This window comes from Leptopilina boulardi, unplaced genomic scaffold, assembly GCF_019393585.1.
Source record: "Leptopilina boulardi isolate dan_hultmark-lab unplaced genomic scaffold, ZJU_Lbou_2.1 LbouV2_46, whole genome shotgun sequence".
Lineage (NCBI taxonomy): Eukaryota > Metazoa > Arthropoda > Insecta > Hymenoptera > Figitidae > Leptopilina > Leptopilina boulardi.
Window position 1 is genome coordinate 58,931 of NW_026137990.1, and position 22,542 is coordinate 81,472.

Sequence of the window (22,542 nt, forward strand, 5' to 3'; positions counted from 1 at the left end):
AGACTTTCAAAAATATAAAGTTTTCTAATGTCTTTAAATCTCTTTGTCTCTAAAATTAACAATTGATATTCAAATCAATATTCAGCTCACAAACTATTATTTCACCCGTAAAACAATTTTTATCCCGCTTTCTATGTAATTAATTTTCAAAAAGCCAGCTTCCACTAATATCAAACATATAATATTTTTTTCTTTTATCAAAATATAGGGGAATAGTGTCAAGGTTGGACACAGTTTTGGTTTTTTGTTTATAAATATTTTGTTTAGATAAATTCAGTCAATTGTGGTGTATGGGTGGAAAGATCTACAAAAGAGGAACACTTTTGCTGTGGACCGTAAATTCATTGGTCCAAAATTAAAAAAGTTATAAACATTTAAAAAAAAAATCTAGTCAGGGTTGGACTTTTCAGTCAGGGTTGGACACTTTTTGAAAATCGAAACGCATTATTGGTAAAAACGTAAAATAACATTTGTAATGTTTTTTATTCTTATTTTTTCATGTTTATCTTTACTTATTGTTTACAAATTGTAAAGCTTCATGGGTTTAAAAAAGGAATGAACTCAAATTACAAAAAATAACGCTTTATTGTTCCAAATAACTCAATTAAATGATGAACAAAATTTATACAATTTAAGTATTATTTTTCTAATATCTTTGGCACAATTTCGCACTGAAATATCAATAAAATAAAATTTATTTGTATATTTATTTATAAATTGTGTCAAATTCATAATTAAGATGGGTGTCCAACCCTAACTAGAAGCATCATTTTCGAATTGTGCTAACCATAACTAGACATGTGTCGCGATTCGATTTTTCACTTTTTTTCTTCTTAAATTATGTACTCCACAATACATTCAATAAGCTTACCTTGCCGAATTCTTGCTTTTTTACACATTTTTTAGGTTTATTCACAAGTCAAACAAAACTTTTTTTGTCTCTTCGATTGCACTGAAGTCACAGGAGACGCTACTTTAATTCTCCAAAAATGTAATGCCACAAAAAGTTAGGTTACACTACTAGAAGATTCGTCACGTACGCACACAGGTGGCGCTAGTGTTCTTATTTAAAAAAAGCCAAGTGTCCAACCCTGACACTATTCCCCTATGCAATACCAATTTTATCCTCAAAATTCAAATATCTTTAATGCCAATGTTATCCAATACCAACAAATTTTTCCAAAATCTAGCTTCCACTATTATCAAATAATTAATATTTTTTTCCAATATCAAAATATATTCAATACCAATTTTATCCTCAAAATCCAAATATTCTTATTGCCAATGTTGTCCAACACAGTAAAAAAAATTGGGAGTTATTGAAAAGAATTGGTGGTAACTTAAGCTGAATTCGGTTTGGCGAAAAAACTGAATTGGAACGTTACGGTGAATTATTTTTTTCTTACCGTGAATTCTTTTTTGTTGAACATTTGATTTGACGTTTGTTTATTTGAGTTTGCATTATAAATAAATAGAGTAAATGTTTCGAAGTGTAAAAAAGCCGATTTGGACTAAGAAATATATAATTTTTTAAAATGAAATAAAAGCGAAGTGTGACAGATCCTCTGACAATTTTATCAAGTGTGTAGTGTTCATATGATAAATTTATCATATGAGTATTACTCACATGTTAAAATTGTCCGTAAATCTGTCACATTTCTATTTTATTTCTTTTTAAAAAATTATATATTTCTTAGTCCAAATCGGCTTTTTTTACACTTCGAAACATTTATTTTATTTATTATTTATAATGAAAACTCGAATAAACGAACGTCAATTTAAATGTTCAAGAGAAAAGAATTTACGGTAAGAAAAAAATAATTCACCGTAACGTTCCAATTCGGTTTTTTCCCCAAACTTAATTCAGCTTAAGTTACCACCAATTCTTTTCGCTTACTCCCAATTTTTTTTACTGGGAATATAAAGTATATATACAAGTTTTCTTTAGTAGCCGTTCCACTTCTGTGAGCAAAAGTGTTATACCCCTATACTCTACCGGACTGGGCCTATTTTAGGACGTCGCATAAGGCAGACATTGCGCCAGGCCTGAGTGGCGTTATCGGGCATAGCCATTGGTAAATAAAGTATGGGTTCACCACTTCCACTCACGGGAATTAAACGGTAATCACCTATTTCACGTATACAATAATAGAAAACAAACCCTCAACCCAAGGCCGTGTGGATAAAACGGGCGATCACGGATTGCGTCCTGTAAAGGGAACTGGTGTACTCCTGCTCTACAGGCTTGACCTCAGCTTGGACCTCAAGTAAGTCAATTACAGCGGGGGCCTGTGTGGCGTTCTCAGGCTTAATGACAATATTATTTTATAACGCTCAATGAGTTTTTCATCCAAATTTTTAAATATAAACATTTTTTAATTTCTTTTGACATATTTCGCAGAATTTCACGATTACGAGCATATGTTGTTCCAAATATAAATGTTAATATTTAAAAGTTTTATAATTTTGGTACAATAAACCTATACGATGTGTTTTAAACCAATTTAACCCAAAGGTGCTATTCAAAAGTTTTCTTTCAAAACCAAACCAAGTTTTCAAAACCAAAGATTTTCTACTTTATTTTAATTCTCCAGTATAAGCACATGGTTATAACTCGGGCGCTGCTGGTAAGATGAGGGACACCACTTCCCCTTACCACGGTGAGCTTCGTTTAGGTTCAACCTAAACTGCATGACCCTTCTCAGGTTTTTTTTATATCAGTTCGGTGATGCCTCACGATCATTTTAAGACGAAAATTAAAATAATCGTTGGAGGGAAACTCAAATTATATTGATTTTAAAATTTTTTTTCTAGGTTATTGAAGATATTTTCATTAAAATACCGTTTGGTAAAATACTTATTACTTCAAAAGCTACAATTTAACATAAAAATAGATTATATATAATAATTAAACCATTTTGATACATAGAATTAAGAAAATGTTTAAAAATAGTCGAAAAAACTGAAATTTTTCTAATTTTTTAAACTTTACTCCTTTATTTAACGTTATTTCAATAAAGTCATGTAGAAGTGAATTAAAGTACTTAAGTAGTACTTTAAAGTAAGTAGTACTTAGTAATTAAATTTTTTTTTCTAGGTTATTGAAGATATTTTCATTAAAATACCGTTTGGTAAAATACTTATTACTTCAAAAGCTACAATTTAACATAAAAATAGATTATATATAATAATTAAACCATTTTGATACATAGAATTAAGAAAATGTTTAAAAATAGTCGAAAAAACTGAAATTTTTCTAATTTTTTAAACTTTACTCCTTTATTTAACGTTATTTCAATAAAGTCATGTAGAAGTGAATTAAAGTACATAAAATTTCCTGTAAATTAAAAAAAACTCTTCTATCTATTACCGTTACAAAAATATGGTCATTTGAATTTTAAATTTAATTGATAAATAGTTAAAATTTAACATTAGGTCTAGATTATTTGGTAAAATTGTTTTCGCAGAACTTCATCTCAATTCCATAATATAATACGTATAAGAAGGTTTAATCTTGAACAGTTTCAAATTGAAAAAACTGATTTATCTCACTTACATCGAAAGTTACATTGGTTTAAAGAATGTCTATTTCTATAAGAGAGATTTGAGTAGTTTTTAAAAATCCGTTTATTTTGAAAAATGCAACATAATCATATTTAAAATATTTACTTTTTTAAAAAGTAAATATTTTCAAAAAAAAGTAATTTTTCAAAATAAACGAATTTTTAAAAACTACTCAAATCTCTCTTATAGAAATAGACATTCTTTAAACCAATGTAACTTTCGATGTAAGTGAGATAAGTCAGTTTTTTCAATTTGAAACTATTCAAGATTAAACCTTCTTATACGTATTATATTATGGAATTGAGATGAAGTTCTGCGAAAACAATTTTACCAAATAATCTAGACCTAATGTTAAATTTTAACTATTTATCCATTAAATTTAAAATTCAAATGACCATATTTTTGTAACGGTAATAGATAGAAGAGTTTTTTTTAATTTACAGGAAATTTTATGTACTTTAATTCACTTCTACATGACTTTATTGAAATAACGTTAAATAAAGGAGTAAAGTTTAAAAAATTAGAAAAATTTCAGTTTTTTCGACTATTTTTAAACATTTTCTTAATTCTATGTATCAAAATGGTTTAATTATTATATATAATCTATTTTTATGTTAAATTGTAGCTTTTGAAGCAATAAGTATTTTACCAAACGGTATTTTAATGAAAATATCTTCAATAACCTAGAAAAAAAAATTTAAAATCAATATAATTTCCCTCCAACGATTATTTTAATTTTCGTCTTAAAATGATCGTGAGGCATCACCGAACTGATATAAAAAAAACCTGAGAAGGGTCATGCAGTTTAGGTTGAACCTAAACGAAGCTCACCGTGTTACAGGACAGTTATTAAACGATCATCGACCATCTTATATAAACAATAATAGAAAATAAATCCTCAACCGAAGGCTGTTTTTGACGAAACAAATTGCAGGTAGAGACCCTCGAGAACCCTCATTATCAAAGCAAAGATATATTGTATATATACATAATCTAATAATAACGAGAAATTTTAAGTGCTAAGAAAATGTGAATGAATGAAGGAATGAATACAAAGATTATTATAATATAATTATTAAAATAAATAAATTAGGTTAAAAAACTCTTTTTTTATAATAATAATTATTATCTATTTTTAAAAGGATGTGTGTATTTGTTTACCGAGAATGAGATATATATTTATCGATTGTTATAAACAATCAATAAATAATTCAATAATTGTAAAAAGAAATAAGAAATAGAAAATTTTGAAACTTACCAATCCTTTCCATAAATTCTCTGCTGTTTTCCGCATTTCCATTTATTTTTTTTACTCTCTTCTCACACCTTCTCACTAATTGTTTGTAAAAAAAAGATGTTTTTTAAAAGTTTTTGCACCACCCGCACTTTATTTTTCACAAAAAAAAAGAAAAATCCTTAAAAAACTACAGAAGTTACTAAATTGTTTAAAAATAATAGTCCTAAAAGTTTTAAATAACAAAGCTTAAAATTAAAAATAAGAAAAGCAAAATTTATAAAAATTCTATTTCACCAAACACAACTGAACTAAATCACTTCACGAAATGAACTGATTTGTATCAGTACAAAGTCGTTGATACAGGGTCCTATACTGTAGCAGTGCTTAGAAGAGTCACCAAGTAGACACAATATTTAGATTATATGTCGATATACAAAGTATAAGGAATGCGAATGCTGCGGTCGAGACCATAAGTTTTCGGGGACGAAAACGGAAAAATCCGCGGTGGATTGTGACGAACTATCGTAACGAAATTATAAATTAAAGATAAATAAAATGATAATAAATAATTTTCAAGTATAATTGAAAATTATTTAAGAATAAAATCTCCAAGTCGATGTCACAATGTATATAGGCATGTAATTTGAATCCCAGATAATCGCGCGCGTTGAGTGATACTCCACACATACAGACTTATATTCTCGTTGCTTCTAAAAATGTATCTATGACAATGATATTATAATATAACTTTGTTAAACTGTTATATTATAATATATTATTTTATTCTATCTTATGTTATATTATTCTATATTATTATTTATCCTATATTATAAATTATATTAATTATCTAATACCAATATTCAAGCTTGAATATTATAAATATATGCATGGAAAATATAGTATAATGTACTTACCTTATATAAGGATACTGAATTATTATTATTATAATTAAAATAATTATACTTTTACTCATTTTTATTAATAATTTGCATTAATTAATTAATTAATAATATGCAAATTAGCATTAAACAATAAGTCGACGGGTACCCTGGCTGATTTTATTACAAGGAAAGACTCAACCAATACTCTAGAATGACGGTCTGATTTTGGCAATTCATCGAGGATCTTGTACTGGAACTCCAGAGGATCCAGCAATATCTCTAGTCTTCTCGAAGTGTCAACGCAGGCGGATATAATATGTATTGTGGAGACTTGGGCCGTACGCACACCTTCATTCCCTACGTCATTGGGGAACCTACAGTGGGAAGTCATTTCTTCTCCGGCAACAAAGATAGAAGGTAGAGGTAGACCTAAGGAGGGGGCTAATGATAGTATACAACTCGAATGTTTATAAATCAGAAATTTTATACAAACGGGATTCAATTATTTTAACTAAATTCAAGAAAAATAACTCACATTTTATAGTATGCCTAATTTATTTTAATCCTAATGTCAATATAATAGAAAGCTTAAATCAATTAAAAAAGCTGTTATTTTTAACATATGTAAACTGCCCTGAAATCCCTATTTTTTTGGGAGGGGATTTTAATTGTAGAGTGGGAGATCTTAATCAATTGGATGAGGAATTGAACTTGACGAATGATAATATTGTAAACTGTCGAGCCAGCTTTGACTCTGTAATAAATAAAAGAGGGGAGTTTCTGGTTGAATGGATGGAATCGAACGGTTTTATTCTGTTGAATGGGAGAGTTACGGGTGATATTCCGGCAAACTATTCGTTTTTAAACTCACTAGGTGGCAAATCTTTAATAGATCTAATTTGGATCAGACTTAGTTCAACGCATTTAGTAAAAAACTTAAAAGTACTAAACTTGATCTCAGGATCTGACCATTTCCCCCTGGCTCTTACATTAGACATGTCCGTAAAATTAAATATTGTTAAAAATAAATTCAAGTGGAAGGAAAATGCATCGGATGATTATAAAAATAAAATGTCAATTTGCCCTAATGTAACAATTTCAACGGATAATATTGACGACTTAGCTGATCATTTGATAAATACAATAAAGGATGTTGCTGAAAGTTTGAATTTGATTGCGAAAACTAATTCAAGGTTGGGTCATTCCAAGCCATGGTTTGACAAGGAATGTCTCGTAAGTAAAAAGTTAATAAAAAACAAATTAACGAAGTGTAGACGGCAGGGTTTTCCCCCAGATAAAACAAAGGACTATAACACGTTTAGAAAAATACATGAAAAGTTAATTAAATTTAAAAAACGAATTACAATAATCGTATGTTAGAATCGCTATCGGTTTCAAAAGATTCGTCTTCCTTTTGGAATTCAGTTAATAGATTTCGTCAAAAGTCTGCTGTATTAAATCCAATTGGTTTAGAATCGTGGGCAGATTTTTTTAGGGAGCATTTTCCGATGCGGGATGAAAGTTATTATACGTTGAGAAATCTAGTAATGGGTAATGATTATTTAGATGCGTTTATCTCTGTGGAGGAAGTAGAAATCGCTCTTATAAATACTAAAAATAATAAATCTCCCGGACCCGATGAAATACCATATGAATTCCTAAAAAATTTACCTAAAAGCTGGATCATTTACTTAAGGGATCTATTTGGTGGAGTAATGACCTCCGAAAAAGTCCCCAGGGCATGGTCTCAATTAAATACAATAATGATATATAAAAAAAGGGGGATAAGTTCGATCATTCAAACTACAGACCCATTGCTCTCCTGAATTGTATATTGAAGGTTTTCACTCAGGTTCTCGCACGAAGACTTAATAAATGGATTGAAAATGAGAAACTCCTCCCAGAATCGCAGGCGGGGTTTAGAGAGAATCGGGGATGTATTGACAATATCTTTACTCTTAACGCGATTATACAAAATCGACTAAGTTTGGAGAGGGGTAAGCTATTTGCTTTATTTGTTGATTTCAAAGGTGCTTTCCCCTCTCTACCACACAATTTACTATGGGAAAAGTTATATAGAATGGGAGTTGGTTCCAAGCTCATTAAAATAATGATGAGTTTATATGCGAGAGCGAGAGTCTCGATAAAGGAGGGCGGGGGGCTATCTGAACCGGTGGACGTTACCAAGGGAATTTTACAGGGTGAAACTCTAAGTCCCTCCTTTTTTAACCTGTATATAGCAGACTTGGAAAAATTCTTAATTAATAAAGGTATAAGAGGGGTTTCAATAAATCATCTTACAGAGATATTGTTACTCGCTTATGCTGATGACTTAATAATTATGGCTGACAACATAGTAGATATAAAAAAAATCATAAGATGTCTTTACGAATATGCTTCAATAAATAAACTCATAGTTAATATTAAAAAAACCAATGTGGTAATATTCCAAAAGGGTGGCCATGGTCACAAAAAGAAATATCCGACTCTCTACTTTGGTAATGAGATAATAGAAACAACAAATAAATATGTTTATCTGGGGGTGCCCTTTGCCGAATCTGCACGTTTTGCGTCAGCTGTTCAATCAGCCAAAAGCAAGGCTGGTCTGGCTAAGGGTACTACTATTCCTTTATTGTATAGCTTAAATCCAGAATCATGGAATGCAGTGGAAAAATTGTTTGACAGTCTTGTATCTAGTACCTTATTGTATGCGGCGCTTGTTTGGTCACTTCGGTATATGGATGAAATTGAAAAAATCCACACAGGGTTTTATAAGGATGTCCTCAATGTCCCTTCAAATACGCCGAATTATGCAATTCGTATAGAGACGGGTAGTCCGCATTTGGTTGTTCGTGTGTTTAAAATGATTTTAAATTGGTTAGAGAAGATTCTGGATATGGGGCAGGAGAGATATCCTAGAATTTGTTTCGAAAAATTGAGAGCTCTATCGGATAGAAAAATGGCAAACGCCAAATATAATTGGGCCCTTCAGGTTAAAAGCTTTTTTATTGATATTGGAGAGGAAGAAATCTGGAATAATCTCTCATCCGATTCTTTAAAAATAAATAAAATCAAGCTAATTAAAAAATTTCAAAACTTTATGTTCGAAAAGGATACCTCGAGACTCCAGATTTCCTCATCTCTTAAGTTATATACACAATTACCACTGTGCGCTGGTCCGCAACCATATTTACAAACTAAAATATCGCTGTCACTAATTAGAATACTGTCTCAAATAAGAGTGTTAAATGAATACAAAACCAGGATTGTAATTAAGGGCAAATCTTACAAGCTCTCAGCAAACCAAACATGTAATTCCCTTTAGGAAATTAGAAAGAAAGATGTATCTTCTTCAAATGATGAGAATGTTATTAAAGAGACTTGGATTAGGCTAATCAGCGAAAGAAACCCGACTTCTATTAGAAGAATTGTCAATTTTATCTCAAACATACTAGAAACTTTTTTCTGAATGTTTAACTAATTGATTAACTATTTATCTTAATGATGTGTTCACCTATACATTATGTTACAAATAGGTTGAACTTCTTTTTGTATGGATTCATGGAATCGAAAACAAATAAATATATTATTATTATTATTATTAATAATATGCAAATTATTGTTATTTTACAATTTTTTTTTATTATTATAATAATGATAAATCGTATTATTATCATTATTGTTATTAACATTTATTAAAAGTAATATTAAATAATTAATTATAATTATTATTTTAAACAATTGGCTATATTACCAATACTATTTTTCCAATTTATTGCAATCATCTTTAATCTTATTTCAAGAAACATGTATTGTATATGCACGTATGCGTGTGCATTATTTTTATTGTATGTACGTGTGTTCATAGTATGCCAAAGTGATATGGACGGATACACATATATGTGTATACATTGTTTAGTTACATATTTCTACGCATATTATAATAACCAACAACAATGTTATTATTATATTGCAATTATTATATTTAGAAAAATGTATTATTTTATTAGAAGGGAGGAGAATCGCATATGTCAACTATATCTATCTTTCTCTCTCTTTCTCACGCGTTCAGGTGCAAAGAGTCTCGCAGCGTGGATGCGGTACACACAGATACGGACTTCCTATAGCCTTCGTAACGCATATGTGTGAGGCGCTCGAGGAGTATAGCGCGATGCATACACTGCTTTCCTTCCCTTATTCTTTTCCTTATAATATCTTCAAACTCAAAAAAAAGGAAATAAAAATACAATAATTGTTGATAGCTTAAATTAGAACATGCCACATTTTCCAAGCACATATAAACTCGCAACAATTAAGATTTTATTTTAAGAGGGTCAATTTTTATAAAAGAACAAATGCACATAATTAAAAAAAAATTTAAGACATGTATATCGTGCATATATGCATTTATACTAACGTGAATGTACGTGTGTAAAATGTATATGCATATAAAAAGGGGAAAATAATTTCATTTTTAATTTGAAAATGATAATCTGTGCAGAACTATGACCGCTCTGGAATTCAACAAAGGTAGCAAGTTAAACTTTATTAAAAACACACATATACACTTACACATACGGAGATGTGCAGTTCCAATAGTGTCAACAGAGAAAACAATAACAAGAATCATGGGTTCTGAGAATATCGATGGACGATGATCTAAGCTTTCTTATCGATACCTTTGAAACCCCTAGAATCCTTCTACCCCTGATTCACTAATCCCACTAAGTGCATCTCGCGATGCTCTTTATAAGCAGAAGCTCATAGGGCCTCATTGCCTATTCGTCTTCAGTCAATCACTTAGTACGTGTTACTGATTTTTGCATTATTTCTCTAATAAGTGAACTTAGAGTTTAAACCATGGAGAAAGCTCAATAAAATACCTGCTGAATCACGATAGATTTTCGTTGAGCTAGGTAAATTAACAGCAGTGCTTAAATTTCTAAAATTAAAATTGTTGAATCACGATAGATTTTCGTTGAGCCAATTTTTAATTTTAAAAATAAGGCCCGTCTGCGAGTTGGCTCCAATTTAAATTCTATTTTTTTGGGCGGACGTAAAATTAAATCGAACCTTGAACCTGCTGAGTCCCAATCGGTTGATCAGTACAGTGAGAAATTATTTAATAAATTATTTCATAATTTATTAAATAATTTTTTGTTTTTAAAACCGGCCAGTCCGTACGGATTGTACCTGCGGCGCTTGTGTCTGATAGGGTACCGGTACCGCGTTTCGAGATGCGGAAATACGCATAACACCTTTTTTTCGTTTTGCCCGTTGATTGTGTGACGAGATCGCGAGAATTCTCCCTTCTCAACAGCTCTCTCGACGGTAGTGTGTAAGAGAAATCTAGCCGTAAGTAAGAAAACTTGTATCGTTCCAAAAAACATTACTCTTTACAAAAGGAAGCATATAATGTGTAATTTTTGCATTTTTTTACTTTGATTTTTAATAAATTTTTTTAAAACTAAAATTCCAAATTGTTCTATTCAATCAATAGACCTTTTATTTATGCTGTCAAAAATAGTGTGGATTTTCATCTCAAAGCTAAGAAACATTATTTACGATCTAGAGATTAAATTGTCAGTTTCGTCTTCTATCGGCGAATTAATTAATCGAACCCACATAAAAATAAACATTATTAAGTTAAATGTTCATTTTGACTTTTAATGGCAACTTGGTTCCTCCGGCGAATAGAAAATTTTAAGTAATTGTTTAAAATTATAAAAAATAAATAATTAATTTTTCTCGTTCGTAACAAACCTAAGACCATTCAGTAAAGCTTTAGTGAATTATCGGTGCTGTGTGGAAGCTGTCATCACTTTTATACATTAATAAGTAAGTACTCTGTAATTAATTATGCATAAATAATTTTAAATATAATACAATTTTATTTCACCCTCCAAAGTCAGCCGTAATTGATAATAAATTTATTAATTATTAATTTACGTTTCCAACTCCCACGTCGTGGACGTTTTGTATAGGGACTTGGTTTTCAATTTAGTACTTAAGAGGTCTGGTAAAATCTTTATGTTATTTTAAATAATAAAATATAAAAAAATACGAGCCAACTTAAATATTTTTTTGAATAACCTTAGGGAGTCATCATTACAGCGCTGCCAGCAAAGGCGCAGCTGTTTTTTAAATTTCGTGAATTTTTATTTATTTTGAATAAACTAATGTATAAAAATTATAACTCAACTTAAATAATTTTTTTCAATAGCCAAAAGGAGGCTATGTGGCGGAAGTCCGTTTGGAGTTAATGAATTTAAAAATTCTGTTGGTATTATGGCATAATTACTTGACAGTATTTTATTTTATTTCCTTCAATAGAATTGGGATTTATATTACCAGTTGTATTTTCTGTGATTGCTAATGGTAATTTAAATGTTGTATGAACAGTTTTTCCGTTTATTAATAAATTTGCTGCTATTCCTGTCCATGCAATTGGTAATACTGTTATATTGTTTTCATTAAAAAATTCTATTAATGCATTAAGTAAAAAACTTTTTCCCGTGCCACCTGATCCACGAATAAAATAACATTGTTTGTTTACTCTATTGTAAACTGCATTTATAATAATATCAAATATTTGTTTTTGATTTTTTGTTAATGTTTGTATTTTTTTAACTTCTTCTTTATTTATTTCTTCATCATTTATAAATTCATAGTCGCATCTTAGTATTTTATGTTTAATATGTGAGAAATTATCAAGTGATGGTAAATTAAAATCATCTAATGATAAACCATTCTTTATTAGAATATTATTAATTAAATTTAAAGCCCACATTTCACCTACTTCAGACTCCAATTTTGGGTGGTAAAAATGATTTTTATATTTATCAGATAATTCTCGAGCATTAATAGGTGTATGATAGACACATATATAAGCGAAAAGTTCACATGTTGCTTTTGGAAATGTTGTGTGACAAACTTCATTTAAACATTTATCCCATTCATTATTCATTGAAATTAGTTGTCTTTGTTTTGCAGCTTCAAGAAAAGTAGAAAATATAACATTATTATATGTTCTTAAATCTTCAAATGATGTTGCACCGTTTACATGTAATAGCAATAATCTTAAAAAATATTTTTCACGTTCACGTGGGTTAACCAAGTACAATCTACTTATTACTGTTTTATAAATCTTTTTCCTTTTAGTCCACATTTTTTGGGTTTTATCAAAAACATATTTTTGAGGAATTTCAGTATATAACAATTTTCTTGCTTCTGGATCTATTTTATTTAATTCAAACCAGGCTGTTAATGTTGTATTAACATTTTTATTCAGTAACTCTTGTTCTGAACCTTCTTTAAAGTAAACCCTTTGTTGATTTTCATTGTGAACAGCTAACCTATAAATAACAGGCGACATTTCACTTATAGTGAATTCAAATATTCAATACATGGCTTCAGGAGGGCAAACATATCTCGTATTTACATATTGTTGAATTTCATCATATTTTGTTTCAATCTGTGATGTACTGATGTTTTGATTTACATAATTCTTTTCTTCTATTACAATGTTGTTTTCACTTTTCATTTCAATTAAAGCACAATCATGACCTTTATAACAATATTTAAATAAGTATTTTATTGCAAGTACTGTTGAACATACTTCAACATTTATATGGCAATTAAATTTTAAAAGTAAATATAGATTATAGGGTACTACAAATCTGTTGTCAGCAATTCTTCTATTTGAGAATACAATTTTTCTTCCATTATTTCTTCTTCTATAAAAAGGATATCCAGTAGTATTAAATTCTGTACATTCATTAAAATTTTTAGGAAACTTTTTCGAGCATTTATTAATAGATTCATCCATACAAGGTGAATTTATATTTTGTTCCCCACATGGACCATGAATCATGAATTGTTTAACTATTTTAAATAAACGTGGATTATTTTTTTCATCTGGTATTTCAGCAGAAATAAATTCATCGACTTGTTCTGATGTTCGAATTTTATTATTTTTGTCTAAAAATAATAGTAAATGCATATGTGGTGTCACGTCACCGTTACATTTTTATGTAAAATTAATTTTTTTTAAAAAAATACATTTGTAAATAAATAATTGTTTTTAAATAAACAAATATTTGTTAACAAATATTTGTAAATAAACAATTATTTATAAATAAACAATTATTTATGAATGAACAATTATTTATAAATAAACAATTATTTATAAATAAAACAAATATTTGGGATTAAATCAATTATTTATAAATATTAAATATATAATAAAATAATAATGTAATAATCATAATTAATGTTAAAATAATCAATATATAAAAATTGTAATTTGGGATATAGTGTTCTTGACATTTTGTACTGTAAGAATATGGAAATCAACATACGGAAGTCACCAACACATAGAAAAAAAGCAATAAACGCTTTTCACGTCTGTGAGGTACCGATCTTGAAACTAACCCAAAGAGGCGAGCTGGTAACGCCGCGAGAAATACATAGGAAAATATATCTATATAAAGGGAGACCTTTCACTTCTAAGGCAGTCCCAAAATATATACAAGAAGTTCTTCATAACAAGTGTTAAATACAGTACCAAAAATTTATACATACGACGTTCATCGTTTTCGAGAATCTAATACAGTTTTAAAGTGTCGTCATCAGTTAAAAGGTTTCCAGTAATAAAATCTTAATTAACTCAATAGAAGATCAAAGTCAGGTGCCAAGAAACGATGATTTGGAAATCCATCGAAAACATAAAATAAGGTAGATTTCATAATTCTTATAATGTACAATTTGTCTTAAACATTTATATTCCTTTAAATAAATAATTTTTATATAATATTTGATCATTTATTTAATAAAAACCTCTTCCCAACTTAGTTATTTCAACTAAGTTAAATTGAGGATATTAGAATAGGGAATGATTATAAGTTTAGACTAGAAATAATATTTATGACATAACAGAACTTATAATTTTTGGTGCATCGGCCTGGATTAAATTATTAAATGAATGATCATTTTTCAAAAATTTTTGCAATATTAATTAAAAATATAAATAATTAAATAAATAATTTAATGAACAATTAATAAATAAACATTTAATAAAAATAAACTAAATAATAAAACAAATAAATTGATAATTAAATAAATAATTAATAACTAACAATTAATTAACAAATTTTTAAACAAATAATTATAAAATCAATAATTAATTAATAAATTTTAATAAACAATAAATAAATAAAATTTAAACACATTTTTTCTATAAATTTTTTTTAACCAAAATATTGTTTAACAAGTTATAAACAAATAAATTTTCAAAATTTTTAAAATAAAAAAAAAATTGTTTTCAACAAAATTAATAAATAATTAATTCTAAATAAAATTTGCAAATTTTTTGAGAAATACTGTTGTTTTTAATCAAATAATTTATGAACAAAAAAATAATCTTTTACTTATTTTATAAACGTATTTATCTATCATATTATATATATATATATATATTTGTATACACATATATTTGTCTACACATATGTTTGTCCACACATACAAAAATTAGAAAACATAAAACTGACAATTTTTATTCTACATTACATTACACTTACAAATTTTGTTTACTTTTTTCAAAAATGTTAACCAATGTCTGAAGAAAAGAGAACTACTCGTAGTCAAGCTCAAAATAATCCTTTATTAGCAAATGAAATACTAACTAATAATCAAACTGCATTTGAAACTTATAATAAAAAAACTGACTCTCCACATCCTTATTCTAGACAAAATAATAGTGTTATAATTAGTGGCAATACAGCAAATGACGAAACAATAACTAATTTTGAAGAATCTATTGACACAAATTCACTAAATTTAACTGACTTTTCTTCTACCATAATCGAAACAACCTTAAAACCAGATAACTTAGAAATAAATACTGAATCAGAATCTGAATCCGAAACAGAACCTTTAGAAAATAATACAAGAACCCCATATAAGAATTTAGACAAATCAATTTCAGATAAAGACGATATTTTAGAACTATTAATTAAAGACAAACAGAACAAATTTATAAATATTACCGATAACTATAAAAGAAAAATAATGCCAGAAACACAAGAAACGATTTTTAATAATCAAGTCGTCTCACTTCGCGATGCCTTAGAAATAGTACCAATTTTTTCGGGCGATAACATACCTTTAGAACAATTTATTTCATCATGTAAAGAAGCCAAAAGCCTATTACCCCAAAATGCAGAAGCAAACTTAACAAAACTTATTAAAACAAAAATTAGGGGAGAAGCTCGACAATCTTTATTAAATGATTCTTATGATAACATTAATGAATTAATAGATAGCCTAAAAAATGTGTATTCTCCAAATAAATCTATATACCAACTACAGGGTGAATTAGGAAGCATTTATTAATGGGAAAACGAAAAAGTTATTTCTTACGCATCTAGAATACGGGAAATAGGAAATAGAATTTTAGATTCACATAGGCGTAGTAATCAAGGAAGAGAAGGTCAAAATTTCGTAACTGGATTTAAAAAAGATATTTTAGATTGTTTTATTAGAGGATTAAAAACAGACATTGAAACCAGATTAGAAGACGTAAATTCATTTAAAGATACCATAAATAATGCTATTGAAGTTGAAAGAAAATTAGCAGCAAATTTAGCTTTAAGATCTTCCCATAGGAACAGAGAGAAAAAATTAGAAACTAAAAAAGATAAAATCAACATCATGAGGGAAGAATTAATCTGTCAAATATGTAACAAAATAGGTCATTCAGCCATAGTTTGTCGTCAATTAAAACAAAATTTTAATTACCAAAGTGCAAACAGAACAAACAATTGGAATCAAACGTACAACAACCCTTTTCAATATCCGCGAAATCAGAATCGACATTATCAAAATCAATGGAACCCACATCAACAATATCAAGAACAATGGAAACCTAAACCTAACAATAGACAATATGAACAAACAAATTACAGATCTTCTCAATATCCACCTAATCAAACGAATACTCCATATAATACTTATCAAGCTCAAAAAGAGTGCTCCTATTGTAAAAAACCTGATCATCTTATCAGTGAATGTTGTAAAAAAATATACAATAACCAACAAACACAAAATCAACAATACAGACCACAACAAGAACAATATCAACCACAACAACAAAGATTTCAACCACGAAATCAGGGAAACTCCAGACCCCTCCCCAACACAGGTGCTGCACGGGAGGCTCGCTAAATGAAGATAATGCACCTACTACACAGAAAAGAAATATAAAAGAAATAAAAATAAATATTAGTACAGACAACCCCATTCCTTCAATAACTACAACAGTTAATGGTTTAAAATGTCCAACAAATATAATGATAGATACAGGAGCAGGTAAAAATTTATTAAAATTAAATACTATCGATCATGGAATTCAAATTGAACAAGACGAAATATTAAGATTAATAGAAATAAATAATCATCCTGTATACACACTAGGAAATATTAAATTAAATATATTTGGTTTCCCAACAATTTTCCATTTAATTCCAAATAACGTTCCAATTACAGAAGACGGAATTTTAGGTTCAGAATTTTTTTAAAAAAATAATGTTAATATAAATTCCGCATTAAAATGTTTAGAAATTAAAGGTAAAAAATATTTTTTTAAAAATCCAAAAGAACCTATAAATACAATACATAATAATAGTAACCAAATTAATAATATTTCTTCTAATAAAAGAATTGAAGACATTAAAAAACTATTAAGACTTGACCATTTAAATAAAGAAGAATTATCACATGTAGAAAAACTTATTGCAACAAATTCTGACAGATTTCAACTACCCGACGAACCATTAGAAGCTACACCTCTTTTAGTGCATTCAATTCCAACTATCGACGATCGACCAAGTATAACAAAACAATACAGATATCCACCAGTCCACAAAGAAGAAATAACTAGACAAGTGAACGAACTTTTAAAAAACAAAATTATTAAACCTTCCCAGTCACCATATAATACTCCAACTTTTCTAGTACCCAAGAAACTCGATTCTCACGGCGAAAGAAAATGGAGAATGGTATTAGACTTCAGAAAATTAAACGAAAAAACAATTTCCGACAACTTTCCGTTACCGAATATTTTGGAAATTCTTGACCAAATATCTAATGCCCGTTATTTCTCAGTATTTGATTTAGCAACAGGTTTTCACCATATTCCAATGGACGAAAAAGATTCCCATAAAACTGCCTTTTCAACCCCATATGGACATTATGAATTTGACAGAATGCCATTTGGTTTAAAAAATGGCCCCAGTACTTTTCAAAGACTGATGAATATTACCTTAGGTTCATTAATCGAAAATGACCTCTTTGTGTATCTAGACGACATAGTATTATATGCAGAAACTCTAGAAGAACACGAAATAAAATTCAATAAATTAATTGACCGACTTAGATACGCAAACTTACACCTGCAACCAGACAAATGCGAATTTCTTAAAACAGAAGTTGCATATTTAGGTCATATAATTGATAAAGAAGGAGTTAGGCCAGATCCAAAAAAAATAGAAGCAGTACAAAAATTTCCAACACCAAAAAATGAAAAGAATATAAAACAATTTTTAGGTCTAGCCGGATATTATAGAAGATTTATAAACAGATTTTCAAAAATTTCAACACCGTTAACACAACTACTAAAAAAAGATACCCCGTTTGTATGGACTGAAAAACAACAAAATGCTTTTGACAATTTAAAAGAAAATCTATGTGAAGAACCCCTTTTGCAAAGACCAGATTTTACAAAACCGTTTGTCTTTACAACAGATGCATCAGGATATGCCATTGGAGGCATACTTTCTCAAGGTAAAATTGGACAAGATAAACCAATTGCATACACATCCCGTACCTTAAACGATAATGAAAGAAAATTTGATACATACGAAAAAGAAGCACTAGCCATAGTTTATTGTGTACAACATTTTAGACCATATCTTTTCGGTAGAAAATTTACATTAGTCACAGATCATAAACCATTAGTATGGTTTCAAAATTCAAAAGATCTCTGCTCAAGAGTAACAAGATGGAGATTAAAATTAGCTGAATCCAATAATAAAGAAGAATCTGATAATGAAGAATTTAGTGAAGAAGAATCCAATAATGAAGAATTCAGTGAAAATAATTCTAATAAAGAAAAACTTAAGAAAGAAAAATCAAATGAAGAATGAAGTATGAAATCATATAAATTTCAACAAATTCAAGAAAAACAATTCGATGAAGAAGAATCCATCGACAAAAAATCAAATAAACAAAAAGAAAAGAAAATAAAAAACACTAAAAACAACTGCAAAATAAATGTAGTTGTAACAAGAAAGCAAGCAAGGAAAAATTATGATGAAAATCTCGAAGAAAATAAGAAAATCGAATTCAATGAAGAAATAAAAAGGAAAAACGTTAAGAAAAATAAGAAAAATACAAGAAGAGAAACTAGTGAATCTGAAGAAGTATATAAAAATACGAAGAAACAAACAAAAATTATTAAAAGAAAAACTCCCCTTCAAAGAAAAAGAGGGAGACCCAAGAAACAAAATCATAAAATAAATAAATCCAATGATTCTTCTAACCCAGAATATAATAATAAAAATAAAGAAAATTATGACACTAGTTCCAGTAACAAATAATTTTTTACAGATGAAAGTGAAAGTGAGTCCTTAGAAGAAATATTTTTACCTAAACTTAATCCAGAAATAGAAAATACACAACATCAAGCAACAGATAATAAATCTCGACCCCCACCGGAGCCACCCCCTTCTCAAGATATTCCGTCGGTCGAACAATTACCTATAAAACGAAACATAATAGAATGTAGAGACCAACTTACAATGCGAAAAGATAATTACGCTTATTTTACTTCAATAACAGGTGAACCTAGAGATACAGGATCAAAATTACTTTTTCAAAGAAACGAATTGCCAAAATTTAAAAATTTAACCTTAGGACAAGTCAAGGAATATCACCGTGGTAATAAATATCACTTAGTTTTACCAATTGATTCAAATATAAAACTGAACCTTACAGATAAACTAAATTTTATTAAATCAGCTATAAACTCATTATATGTAAAAGCTAGAGAATTAAAATTACATTCAATAAGTATATCAAAAACTGCAGAAATAAATCATATATCCTGGAATGAAATTTTAAATATTATAAATGACGTTTTTTCCGATTTTTCATTAAAAATAATTATTTGTTTGGGAATAACCCAATTCCCATCCAAAGAGAAACAAAAAGATTTGATTGAGGAAGCACATTCTTCGGCGTTAGGAGGACATAAGGGTGTATCAAAAGCATACAACAGAATAAGTCAAAATTTTTATTGGCAAAACATGAAATTAGACATACAAAAATATATACAATCTTGCCTTAAATGCCAAATAAAAAAATTGGTGAGCGTAAAAACTAAAAATCCAATGGTTATCACAGATACTCCAGGTACAGCGTTTAAAAAGGTCTCCATGGATATAGTAGGGCCATTACCTGTAACAGAAAAAGAAAATGAATATATATATTAACGATACAAGATAATTTTACTAAATATTCTTTAGCTATTGCACTACCCAATCAATTAGCAAGTACAATAGCAGATGCTTTTATTAAAAAATTTATTTGTATTTTTGGTTCCCCAAAAGCGGTACTAACTGATCAAGGAAGAAATTTTCTTAGTAATCTCATCAAAAGATTAGCCAAAAGATTTCGTATTAGACAATTAAAAACAACAGCTTTTCATCCACAATCAAATGGTTCTCTAGAAAGATCACATCATGTTCTTGCGGAATATTTAAAACAATTTGTAAATAAAAATTCTCAATGGGACGATTGGCTTGAATTAGCAACCTTTTCTTATAATACTAGTATTCATGAAGGATCACGTTGCACCCCATACGAATTAGTTTTCGGCAAACTAGCCAGACAACCATCTAGTGAATCTCCAGCAGATCATGAAAAACTTGAAACATACGATGATTATTTAATAAAACTAATAACTCGTTTACATGAAATCAGAGGAATAGCTAGAGAACATCTAATTACCGCAAAAAAAAAATTAAAAACATATTATGACAAAAAAATGAACCCCCAAAATTTCAACATAGATGATGAAGTATTTTTATTAAGCGGACCTAAACCAAAGACATTTGGTGATCAATATACTCGACCCCATAAAATTGTAGAAATTTTAGGAAAAGGAAATGTTAAAATTGAAATAAAGAATAAACCAAAAATAGTACATGTTAACAGACTCAAAAAGTCAAAAATAAAACAAAATATATAATTTTCTTTCAGATAAATATTGAACAACAAGGAAGATACTATAAAATGCCCAAAATTACACTTAAATCATCAGAATTAATTGAAGGAGAACTGGAATTTCATGTCCTATTAAACACAAAACACAGCTTTTTATCAGCTAATGTTTTAAACGTACCTTACGAACCTATTAATAAAGAAACAATTTTGATAGGTGATCATTGCTTTTCTATTGTTGGAGGAATAGAAATAACTGTAGAAAACAATTTATTATTTTTCTTAATCATAGACCCTGATACAATATCATCACTTCAAATAAATTCAGGAATTATCGGATCAAAAAACGCACTAGCACTAGGACTAGTCGATCTTCAAACATTAGAATTATACAATTTCATACGCAACCATTTATAAAACAAACATAAAAACTTTCAGAATGAACGAAGAAAACCGAAGAACAATAGAAAAATACTGTGACCTTATAGCTAATCACGTTGATATGATTAAATTATGGCCACATTTATTTAACAAAAGAATATTTAATCTGGACGACTGTAATGTACCAAGATGGAAAGATAATCTCAATACATTAGAAACAAAAAAGGATATAATATTAACCATAAAAACACGAGGACCATACGCTTTTCGTAATTTTATAAATAGTCTACGTGAGTCAAACCAAGAAATTTTTGCAGACATATTACAAGAGGTAGTTTAATTACAAAAATATATACATAACAATATAAAATACTATCAAATCAATAGAGAGAAAAAGAGAAACATTTTAACTAAATCTCTTTTTAAAGAGATACCTATCGGAATGATGGCAGGAAAAATTCTGATACTCTTGATCTTATACCTGACGTCAATACAGGCTTTCATTGGTTTTGATTGCGGAACTAGTATGCTTAATATAACTACAATATCACTTCTGGAAGTAGAAGATTGCGACATACCTGAACCTCAGGTACATACAGGAAATTCAAAATTTGTCTATACTGAAAAACATATTCGTACCAAAATGAAACAATTATATTATGATGTCCTAATACAAAAATGTGAGTTTGAACAAAAAGTATTTAAAAATTCATTAACATTAGCATCTCAATCCCCAGATGAATTCGCATATAACTTAATGAACGGACCATAGGCCAGTCAATAAAGACAAAAAGTGCCATTAAATGTAGACAGGCAACTCTAACCGGAATTTGGTAGTTTGGGGGGGGTAGTATAAAGGCCCCACAGTTTGCTCTCGATTTCCGGTTGCAGAAGTTTTTGTAAACAATGGTTGAAGTTGGTGAAAAGTGGTTTTTGCGTGCTCGTTGCTTTCCTCTACATTTTAGAGGAAAAAGTTGTTATTAGAAAAAAAAGGTATTAAAAATACTTACAAAATGGTGGGTCGAAAGTTAAAATCGGATTATTTGTTTAAAAGTTATTGAATTTAAACCATTAAAAATGGTACTTTTTTAATTGTTTAATAACTTTGTTAATAATAATCCGATTGAAGTGAAACTTTCTAAAAATGTGCCCCTCGCGATACTGAACAAAATGAAAAAACTTCGAGTTTAAACGAATGAA